Raw genomic sequence first — 12,869 nt, 5'->3', positions numbered from 1 at the left:
TCCTGTTGTTCTCGGTTATTTTCCAAGTTTCTGCTCCGTAAAGTAGGCTGCTTTTAATAAGTGTTTCATAGATATTGTATTTTCGCTGTATTCCTATTTCGGAGCTCCAAAGTATTTCATTTAGACAGCCAATTGTTCTTCTAGCTTGTGTTACCCTTTTCTTTATTTCCTCATCGTCTTTTCCCGTTCTATCGAAGATTACTCCCAGGTAAGTGTATTCACTACAGGATGTGATTTTTTCATTATCCTCTAGTTCGATATTGGATAGCTCAGCTCCTATGGGTAGGTATTTAGTTTTTTCCACATTAATTTCCAAGCTTCACTGTTCATACTCCTCCTGTAGTTTTCTTGCCATATACTGTAGGTCGTCTTTATCATTAGCTATGATGACTTGGTCATCAGCAAATTGTAAGGTATATAAACAGACCTCTCCGAGGTCTACACCCATACCGTGGCATTTACGTTTCCACTGGTTTAGTGCTTTTGCAACATATATCTTGAACAAAGTTGGTGAAATACAGCAGCCCTGGCGCAGACCCTTGTTAACTATGAACTTTTTAGATAGTGTGTTGCCATTTTTTACTTGAGATGTAGAATTTTTATATAGATTTTTTAAGGCTTTGAAAGAGTGTAGCTGATGTTAGTTTCTTGTAGTGATTTCCACAATTTAGTCACAGGAACGCTGTCGTATGCTTTACGGAAGTCAACAAACATGAGATGGGTCTCTTGATTGGGTTGCTGATTTTTTTTCAATTAATTGTTTTAGGCAGAAGACATTATCTGTGCAAGTCCTTCCAGCGCGGAAACCAGCCTGTTCTTCTTCTTCTTGTTCCCTATACTCCATCTCAATGAGATTTCTAAGATTGCGCCCGTACACCCGGATTAGTGTACTAGTTACCGATATTCCTCTGTAATTTGAGCAATCCAACTTATTTCCTTTTTTATGAATGAAAGAAATATAAGCTACTTTCCATAAACTGGGTGGTGTGACACCGTTTATATATTTGTTCATACACCAAGTAAGTGCTTGAAAGAGTTTATCTGTGCCACATTTTATTAATTCGGCAGGAATATTTTCTGGCCCTGGAGCTCTACCATTTTTTAGTTCATTTACAGCTTTCTTCGCCATATCAACTCCCACTACTATCTCTTCGCCTTCAACGAATACTTCTGTTGGTGATTGTGTGGTATATTTGGCTCTACTTTCTGTGAGCAAACTCTCGTAGTATTCTTTCCATTTTTCTGTTGATATTAACTGAATAGAAGTAGTATTTCTTTCTGTGTTCTTTATTTTGTTTAAAAATTTCCATGTCTCTGAACACTTCCTTCCGCCTATGTAAGTGTTGATCTCTTGGCATTTCCTATCTCACATTTCTTTTTTTGCTGCTGTTACTGCTCTTCTTGTTGTTTTTCGTAGGTCTAAATATTTGTCTTTGTCTACTTGATGTTTAGTACTTAGCCACCGTGCGTACGCTTTCATTTTCTCCATTATTAGGTTTTGTATGTCTTCGGTCCACCATAGCTTTTTACTGTGGCGCTCGGATTTTAAACCAAGCGCTTCTTTTGCGGCTGTTTGCATACTGTCTATTATATTTTTGTACACTTCTTCCACGGATACATTTTGGATTATATCTTCTAATTTTTCATTTAGTCTTCGTTGATATAGTGTTCTCGTACTTTCATGTTGTAAGCTGTCCAGGGTGTAATTTGTTGTGTTAAAAATTTCTGTGGCTTCAGGTGGTTCTTTTGTTTTCTTGGATCGTTATAAACGTAACGATAACAAATTAGTACATTCTCTTATGAATTAAGAAGATGATTACACCTGAAATTCAAAAAGGAGATACTGTGATTCGAGATGCTATCTCACCAAATCGGCCTTTATCAATAGCATTACGTTACCTAGCTATTGAAAATACTTTTTTTCTTCTTCTTCTCTCTGTTTATAAGCAATTTTGCTTGTTCTTCTATCATTTACGTGATGGTCCGATACATCTTCTGTCGATTGGTGATTTATCTCTTACTATTTTGACCACACGGCTCTCGCCCGTTCTGCTTATGTGGTTATTTTATTCTTTTTTTTTTCTCTTTAGTGTTCATTCGTTTATATCTTCTTCATATGGTGCCTGTCCGTACCGAACGTTGGCGTCCTTCTGGCTATGATGACTTTGTTGGTTGCTATGCGAAATAGTTGTGTTGGGGATTTTTATACCATGCTCTCAGGTTAGCAAGCCAGGATATTCTTCTTCGTCCTGGGGCCCTTTTTCCTTCAATTTTACCTTGTAAAATGCATTGGAGTAGCTCGTATCTGCCTTGATTTCTCATTATATGTCCCAAGTACTGCAGCTTACGGCCCTTCATGATGTTGATTAAAACTGCGGTTGTGTTCATTCTCCGTAGTACTTCTTCATTGGTGACTTTGTCTGTCCATGGTATCTTCAGGATATTTCTGTACAACCATAGCACAAAACCCTGCAGTTTCAATAGAGTTTCTGCCTTCAATGTCCAAGTTTCTACTCCGTATAGAAGCACTGAGTATACGTAACATTTAAGGAGCCTTATTTTTGTTTTTAGGGTAAGGTCATGGCTCTTGAACACAGAGCTCATAGTCATCGTTTATATACTTTACGTTAAATTTTCTTCTAATGTCTTCACTTCTCTTTTGGTCCCTCAGCGTAGGTTTTTCCTGTAATTCTTCCCAATACTCTCATATCTGTCGTATCTTTGTATAGTGAAGTAAAGTAGTCTTTGTGTTGTGGTTTTGTCAGATCTTGCTTGCGATGTATATGTTATTGTTGGTCTTACACTGGCTTTATAAATTCTTGACTTCATCTTAGTGTTAATATGTCGGTTTCACCATAAAGTGTTATTAAGGTATCCTGCCAGTCTCTTGCGTTCTAATATTTTTAAAGATTTAAAATTCGCAAGTGCTCTATCACTACAACTGAACCAATATTGCACAATATTGACCACACACGCCGCAATGTAATATAATTAGTTCAGAGAAATAAGGAAAAAAAATATTGTGTTGGTAACACAACCCCCACCAGGCCGAAACCAAATTTTTTGAGTAGTATAGACATCTATAATAATAACCTATTTGTTTCCTGCAGCCGATTTTAATGATATACATAGTTATAAACAAATGAAAATCAGAAAACGGTAAATTTTCGCTTTTTTCGTCTATTACCAAAAAGTTAAACATTTTAAACAAATTTGAGAGTGAGAAACTCATAAATCGTATAAAAAACTTCAATATGGCATTCGCTGAATATGTCGATCCTTATTGGTTGCTTAGAAAATTGCAAAATAAATCATACATTTTTGAGTTTTTATAAATATTCATAACTTATGTAAAAATTAACTTAGAACGTTCTTATTAAGTGGAATTCTGAGACTTCTGGCGCTTAAATTATACCCTAAATTTCAAAGCAATTGGTCAAATAGTTTAAAAGGTATTTAATTTGTTAATTTCAAATAAACTATGACTATAAGTCAGAAAATGATGAAGTTACACTAATACTTTGGATAGTTTATGAAAGAAGAAGATTTACACTATTCATTTAATTGATAAAAATGACAAAAAATAATTCTAAATACTGCAAAATTGTTTTGCAAAAACATGCGAATTGAAAAAAGGGGGGGCTAACTTCGTCCCTAATTGTCCTAAGACAATTGTTTTTCTTTCTAAATGTGTATAAAAATTCAGTCTTTCCAAATATGAAAAAATAATTTTTCTATGCTTAACGGTTAAAAAGTTACTCTAATTGTTTATAAGTAAGCAAAAAATCGACGCGTTTTTGCAAAGTAATTTTACACTGTTTAAAATTAATTTTTGTCATTTTTTTTTTAATTAAATCAATAGTATAAATGTTCTTCTTCCATAAACTGTCAGAAGTCTTATTGTAACCTCATAATTTTCTGACTTATAGTGTTGCAAAAAAAATGAATTTGGGATAAACAAATTAAATAACTTTTAAGCTATTTGAGCAATTGCTTTGAAATTTAAAATATAATTTAAACACCAGAAATCTCAGCAATTCGTGTAATAAGAAGGTTCTAAGTTAATTTTTACATAAGATGAATATTTATAAAAACTCAAAATTTATGATTTATTTTGCAATTTTCTAAACAACCAAAAAGGATAGACATATTCAGCGAAAGCCATATTGAAATTTTTTAGACGATTTATAAGTTTCTTACTCTCAAATTTGTTTAAAATGTTTAACTTTTTGGTTATAGACGAAAAAAGAGAAAATTTACCTTTTTTGATCTTCATTTGTTTATAACTACGTATATCATCAAAATCGGCTGCAGGAAACATGAAGGTTATTATTATAGATGTCCATACTACTCAAAAAATTTGGTTTCGGTCTGGAGGGGCAGGGACGCCCCTAAAGTGTTGGCCGCCCGTGAGCAACTTAATATTTGCCCCCCTTTTAACACTTTAGTCGTTTCAACATAGGTACTAGTATTTAAAGAAATGTGCAGGAGATACATCGTAACCGTAACGGGTATATGAAAAATAATTGCTCCGATCTCGACGTTACTTTTAGACCTGGATCCCGCGTACCAAAAACAAGTTGATTAATAGCAAGCTGAAAATTTGATAATAGCTTAACGGTGTCTAGTCGGACAAACTTTGATGTATAGGAACACTGGAAAAGGGAAAGTTTTAATTGTGGAACAGGTTAAAAATTTGGAACGTCAGACTACGAAAACGTTCCATGTATTTTGTCGGACATAACTTCCAATTGATTTGTTACCATTTCATTAAACTTTCATACAAAAATCCGACTGGTGTCTATGACCAATTGGGCATTTTAATATGAGTGAAACACGAAGAACATGTCAAATGACAGGAATCATGTTGGTTAGTAATAGCAGTCTGATTTTTGCATGAGAGTTTAATGAAATGGTAACAAGTCAATTGGATGTTCTGTCCGACAAAATTCATGGGACGTTTTCATAATCTGAATTCCAAATTTTTAAACTGTTCCACAATTAAAACTTCCCCTGTTCCAGCGTTCCCGTACATCAAAGTTTGCATGACTAGACTCCGTTAAGCTATTAACAAATTTTCAGCTTGCTATTAATAGACTTTTTTTTTGGCACGCGGGTCCAGGCCTATTTGAAATACAGTAGTGGGCAAAAGAAACGGGCACACTACTACATCTATTACAAACAAAATCGTTTATCAAAAGTGAGTCTAAAATCGTCAAATTCTCAACTTAGACTAACTATAACCCATCTATAACCATACATAAGCATAAAGGAACAATATCATAACAGAGCAACCATCGAGTAATAAAAAAGATTTTTTAAACCATCGAGTAATAAAAAATACTTTTTTTATTACTCAATGAGAGCAACTTAACAAGCACTTATCAAAATTCTCGGAAAGTATCCTATTGTCGTGTCGTAGTACTCTCTTAACAAATCATTAATGTGCAGAATTTGAAAAATTCGCATATGGACCACGTAGATAAAAATATCCTTAAAGCCCGAAAACCGCCAGCCACTTTGAATTAAAAAGCATTCCCGGAACTACTTTATGACTACAACTGCAAAAGGGCAGTGCATATAATAAATAACATTTTCTGGCATTTTTGTTTAGATTGTTTGGAATATTAGAGTTTATAGAAATATCTGAATCATTACTATTTGTTTTAATTTATTTTCGTTTAAAAAAAATTATCATCAGTGGACTGCTTTTGGCCGCCCCTATAATCGGCCGCCCGTGTGCGATGCACACTTTGCACACATGGTAGCGGAGGCCCTGTAGGAGGGGGATGTGTCACGAGAAAAATCTTATTTCTTTGGACTAAATATATCATGATAACAATCAAAGTCACGTTGGTTGAGACAATATATATATATATATATATATATATATATATATATATATATATATATATATATATATATATATAAAAATTTGATGGCACAAAGATAACAATTTTTATTGATTTTAGTTAGACTAATTGTTAAATACTGTATATTTATATTTGTAGTTTCCTGAAGATGATAATAAACATTATCGAAAGCTTGGAATTATTATAAAGAGTTTTCTTTGAGATTGCTGCTACCCCAATATTTCAACCTTGTTTCCTAACTGTTCAGCAAAGATTATATACCTGTTATATATATATATATATATATATATATATATATATATATATATATATATATATATATATATATATATTGTGCAACCATTCAATGTGATCTACAGACGATCAATATATTGTACAATATCAATTGTGCAACATATTGACATTAACCATCCAGGACCGCTTTAGTTCTGTATTGAAAATCAAGATAGACAAAATTGCATACATACAACTAAAATACCTGTTCCCTCATAGATCAATGTCTACGTCGCTGAAACGAAAAATTTAAAGAATTTTCTCTATTACCACATTAGGGGTATTATTTTCTACTAAAATACGAACTTAACAATGATTTCCTTACTGGTGAAGAAATGTTTAGGAATTTTATCTGTAAGATAATAACCTCAACAAATGAAATAGTTTGTCAATTTGTCACCCCCGATTTTTGTTTCGCCAAAACACTTGGCCTTCCTTGAAAAAAGCTTTTAGACAACCGGTGACAAATTTCGAAAATATTTGGGACTGTAAAATAGGTGGGTTAGTTAATTAGATGAGACACACTTCACCTGAATTTTTAAGGTCAATTTTTTTAGCAATATTCTCTAGCGCTCTGGTAAAACATCTATCAAGCATATTTTTCTCGAAGAAAAAAATATGTACATAAGTGGATTTTTTATCATGAAAGCTCTTGTTGAAAGGATATAATAGAAAATGTAACAGAAGGTGTAAACAAATGAAAAAAATGGTACTAGAGAGATTACACGAAAGAAGGACGAAAGTATTGGAAGTACAAGAAAGAATAGTTTAGACAAAGAACAAAAGCTCCAAAATTATAAGATCCTATATATTATTAATATAGGTATGCAAAGTCCGCAGATAGTGTGCTACTTTTTTTATAAACAAAATGGCGCCGACAAATCGTATTTTTTTCAATTATTGCTCTATAACTCCGAAGATTTTAACTTTACACCAAAAACACTCAAATAAAAATTCACCCCAATTTAATTCTACATAGAAACATGTTTTTCCCGATTTGCTCCGACGAAAATTTTCCTCGGAAAATGTGGGTTTTCCCAACCAAATCTCGAATTTTCAAATAATTTTTTTGAGCCAGTAATTATTTATGAATAATTATATAGCTTGGTGAAATAAAAGCTTTCTTGGTATAGATTATAAATTCAGCAGCCGGTGAAAATGTTGAAAGGATATAATAGAAAATGTAACAGAAGGTGTAAACAAATGAAAAAAATGGTACTAGAGAGATTACACGAAAGAAGGACGAAAGTATTGGAAGTACAAGAAAGAATAGTTTAGACAAAGAACAAAAGCTCAATTGATAATCAAATTACACCATTGTATATCGTGGTAGACTTATGAAAGTTCTTGTACTGTACATGAAATGAAAATGAAGTTGCGAAAAATCACGATAACTAGAAAACAGGAGGTATTTTTTAGGACAGGAGGACATGGATTTTGATGGTTCATTCGATTCATCAACAAGTGACAGCAGCATACATGAAGGAAGGCTAACTATGGAGATGGAAGGTGGGAAACACAGTACAACTGAAAATATAATTCCTGAGTGAGATATTAGACTGGTGTCGAATAAAATGTTAGAAACTCAAGATACGAAGAAAAAAGGTGAGAAGAAAAGAGCAAAGCCGACAAAGTGGAAAAAACTAAGCGAGAATCCTTAGAAATAACGGAAGGGCTTATCTTTCATCCGCAAAAGTTCAAAAAAAAGTTCAAACGAGGGCCATTCAGCGAACTTTTGGAAACATTAAACATATGTAGTAATAAATATAAATAAAGTTAACTACATAACTGGTTTCTTTATGATGCTTTTGTTATTTTTAAAAATTCGAAAATAAAGGAATACTATGTCTGTTTTTAAACCAAGAGGAGTAATTCAAATTTACCGCGCCATAATGCTTGTTTGTAATTGGTCCAACCTCAGACAAGTTTACTCCACTCTCATGAAATTTTGACCTAGTGACATTTATACAATTTTGACACTTTTGGCATTTCATAGGTTAATTAAGTTATATTGGTGATTTTTTGTGTTTTCTGCATTATTCCTTTAATTTTTAGATTTTTAATCTGCCTTTATATAAAAAACAGTTGTTTTTAGAACTCTTTAGGGATATATTAATATAATATAATATTTATAGATTACCGTCGAAGGCTGACATGATCAACCAAAAGAGAAGATGTATTTGGTGACTTTTCTAGCGACTTTCTTGGGAGTGAAGCTGTCTTTTTAGTTTACTCCTCTTGGTTTAAAAACAAACAATAGTTTATTTGATTTGTACCAAGAGAATTGATTCCAGAGCAAAATTTGGTAAAAATAAAATTTAGAAATTTTATTATCTGTTTAATCAATGTATTCTGCATTTTAGATTAGATCAGTTTTCTTAAATCTACCAAGATAAGCCTTTGTAAAACATTTTGTTACTACTGATTTATTATCAATTCCATATCCCAATTTTGACTTTGCGGGGTAATAATTAAAGACCTAAGTGGAAGAAGGAGGTATGTTACAAAGCCTACCTTTTGAGGTATGAGCAGTTAAAGTTTTTATTCCTCTACTTTTATTATGAAAATATTGTTTGTGTTATTTGGTTTTCTTTATACTCTGGGCTAATTAGCAAAATTCATGGAAAAGTTATTTACGAGCAATTTTATTGCTGGAATCGAATTATAAGATCCTATATATTAATAATATAGGTATGCAAAGTCCGGAGATAGTGTGCTACTTTTTTTATAAACAAAATGGCGCCGACAAATCGTATTTTTTTAATTATTGCTCTATAACTCCGAAGATTTTAACTTTACAACAAAAACACTCAAATAAAAATTCACCGCAATTAAATTCTGCATAGAGATGTGTTTTTCACGATTTGCTCCGACGAAAATTTTCCTCGGAAAATGCGGGTTTCCTAACAAAAACTCTAATTTTCAAATAAAGTTTTAGGTAAGTAATTATTAATCAATAATTAAATAACTTAGTGACATCAAAGCTTTCTTGGTATAGATTGTAATTCCAGAAGCCGGTGAAAATTAAACGAATATTTTAGCAACAATTCAATTGTTAATTAACAATTTATGATCGCAATAATAACCAAAATTATCATGATACATTGATCAAACTTATAAAGATTATAAAGATGAGATGCTTATTTAATATTTTATCGACAAAATATAAATTTTTCTTTTTTTTGCATAATCTTTAAATTTTGAAAAAAAAAATAGTTATAATACGCTGGTCTAATTAGTAAAGTACAAAGAAAGGTTATTTACCAGCAATTTTATTGCTGGAATCGAATTATAAGATCCTATATATTATTAATATAGGTATGCAAAGTCCGCAGATAGTGTGCTACTTTTTTTTATAAACAAAATGGCGCCGACAAATCGTATTTTTTTCAATTATTGCTCTATAACTCCAAAGATTTTAACTTTACACCAAAAACACTCAAATAAAAATTCACCCCAATTTAATTCTACATAGAGGCATTTTTCCCGATTTGCTCCGACGAAAATTTTCCTCGGAAAATGTGGGTTTTCCCAACAAAATCTCGAATTTTCAAATAATTTTTTTGAGCCAGTAATTATTTATCAATAATTATATAGCTTGGTGAAATAAAAACTTTCTTGGTATAGATTCTAAATTCAGAAGCCGGTGAAAATGAAACGAATACTTTAGCAACAATTCAATTGAAAATTAACAATTTACAGTCGCAATAACAATCAAAATAATCGTGAGATATTGATCAAACTTAGAAAGATTATAAAGGTGTGATGCCTATTTAATATTTTGTCGACAAAATATAAATTTTTCATTTTTTTGCATAATCTTTAAATGTTTAAAAAAATTGTTATAAACAAATTAACATTTCTCAGAAATTGTTTATTATATTCTAATTTTAAAAATACTTAAAATGCGTATTTCATAGGTCTTGAAAATGAATGCTTTAAAAAAATTTTCCAACCATTTGCAAAAAAGTTATGAAACAGCAAAATAAATATACGATATCTCCGTTGTTTATAATTTGTTTTAATTGTTTCAAAGCTTAAAAGTGAGTCTATGGTACAATCTAATTACTCACAAAGAATGTCAAAAATTAGTGCAATGGTTATATTTTAATCAAAGATTAAAAATACTTTTTTTGTAATTTTTAGCGCAAAAGTAGGCCTGATACACAGTCGGAGCTAAAATGTTCGCACGAAGCGACTGACACGCAGCATACATTATTTATTAAAAGTGTACGTCGCGCGGCCGCCGGTCGTCGCTCCGAGTGAAAATTTTAGCTACAGTACTGTATTATTCTACTTTCGCGCGTGTAAATTACAAAAAAATATATTTATAATCTTTAATTAAAATAGAACCATGAAACTTATAATTGATATTTTTTTGTAAATAATTAGCTTGTACTTTAAACTCACTTCTACGCTTTGAAAGAATTAAAAAAAAATTATAAACACCGTAGTAATCGTATGTTTATTTGCTGTTTCATAACTTTTTTGCAAATGGTTGCAAAAAAGTTTTAAAGCATTCATTTTCAAGATATTTGAAATGCGCATTTTAGCTATTTTTTAAATTATAATATAATAAAAACTTTCTGAGAAACGTTAATTTGTTTATAACTATTTTTTTTAAACATTTAAAGATTATGCAAAAAATAAAAAATTTATATTTTGTCAACAAAATGTTAATAGGCATCTCATCTTTATAAGATTTCAAAGTTTAATCAGTGTATCATAATTATTTTGGTTATTATTGCGACTATAAATTGTTAATTAACAATTGAATTGTGGCTAAAATATTCGTTTAATTTTCACCAGCTTCTGGAACTATAATCTACACCAAGAAGGCTTTTAAGTCACCAAATTATTTAATTATTGGTAGATAATTACTTATCTAAAACTTTATTAGAAAATTAAAGATTTTGTTGGGAAAACCCGCATTTTCCGAAGAAAATTTTTGTCGGAGCAGATCGGGAAAACACGTCTCTATGCAGAATTTAATCACGGTGAATTTTTATTTGAGTGTTTTTGTTGTAAATTAAAATCTTCGGAGTTATAGAGCAATAATTGAAAAAAACACGATTTTCGTGCGCCATTTTGTTTATAAAAAAAGTAGCACACTATCTGAGGACTTTGCATACCTATATTATTAATATATAGGATCTTATAATTCGATTCCAGCAATAAAATTGCTGGTAAATAACTTTTCCCAAAAATGGCCTATTTTCCGATAATCAGCCCAGACTATTATGTATATTGCTATAAGCATTCCTTTACATACAGGGTGTAACAAAAATACAGGTCATAAATTAAATCATATATTCTGGGACCAAGAATAGTCCGAATGAACCTAACTTACCATAGTACAAATATGCACATAAAAAAAGTTACAGCCCTTTGAAGTTACAAAATGGAAATAGATTTTTTCGAATATATCGAAAACTGTTGGAGATTTTTTATTGAAAATGGACATGTGACATTCTTATGGCAGAAACATCTTAAAGAAAAAATTATAGTGAAATTTGTGCACCCCATAAAAGTTTTATGGGGATTTTGTTCTCTTAAACCCCCCCAAACTTTTGTGTACGTCTCAATTAAATTATTATTGTGGTACCATTAGTTAAATTTAATATTACTAAAACTTTTTTGCCTCTTAGTATTTTTTCGATAAGGCAGTTTTTATCGAGTTAAGGCTTATTTTTTAATATGTTTACATGAAAATTTTATGGGAGTTTTGTTCTTTTAAACCCCCCAAATGTTTGTGTACGTTCCAATTAAAATATTACTGCGGTACCATTAGTTAAACACAGTGTTTTTAAAACTTTTTTGCCTCTGTGTATTTTTTCGAAAAGGCGCCTTTTATCGAAATGTGGCTTCTTTTTTTATCTGGTTCAAAATATCCCTAAAAATGTCTGTAACTACTACCATAAGAATGCCACATGTCTATTTTCAATAAAAAATCTCTAATAGTTTTCGATATATTGGAAAAAATCAATTTTCATTTTGTAACTTCAAAGGGCTGTAACTTTTTTTATGTGCACATTTGTACTAAGGTAAGTTAGGTTCAATCGAAATATTTTTGGTCCCAGAATATGTGATTAAATTTATGACCTGTATTTTTGTTACACCCTGTATAATGTTGATAATTTGTTTTTATTTTTAGTATTTTTTCTAAAAATAAATAAAAACTGTACCTACATAGTACCGCCTTCTTCCATTAATTTTAGTTTGTATAACTATCCTTTATCTGAATGGATGAAGGGGGTTTGTGGCATGAAATAATACTCTATATTCAGTTTTACAGAAATTTATGTAATTGAACACAAAATAATCTTCTTCTTCATGTGCCGTGCTCGATTATTGAGCGTTGGCTATCAAATTAGCTATAAGTTTTTGATGGCAGCTCAGTAAAGGGAGACAGAGGATCTGCTAAACCATTCTCACATGTGTCTAAGCCATGACGGTCTTCTTCGATCTCACCTTTCTTCTTCCGTCTACCTTGCCTTGTATTATTAAATGGAGTATATTATGCAGAGTGAGTTTTATGTATGGAAAGCCTCAATTATCTCGGAAACGGCTTGCACGATTTTTTATAGATTTTGGTGACAAAGGGTTTTCTAACGCGGCCGATATAATAGTGATAATTAAATTGTTGTCAGAACATGGAACACCCTGTATATTTTTGCGTTTTGAAGTCCTTAAGAAATGCTGATTATCTTTCGTGTTATAATC

This window comes from Diabrotica virgifera, chromosome 2 (genome assembly GCF_917563875.1).
Source record: "Diabrotica virgifera virgifera chromosome 2, PGI_DIABVI_V3a".
Lineage (NCBI taxonomy): Eukaryota > Metazoa > Arthropoda > Insecta > Coleoptera > Chrysomelidae > Diabrotica > Diabrotica virgifera.
This window is presented reverse-complemented; position numbering follows the sequence as displayed.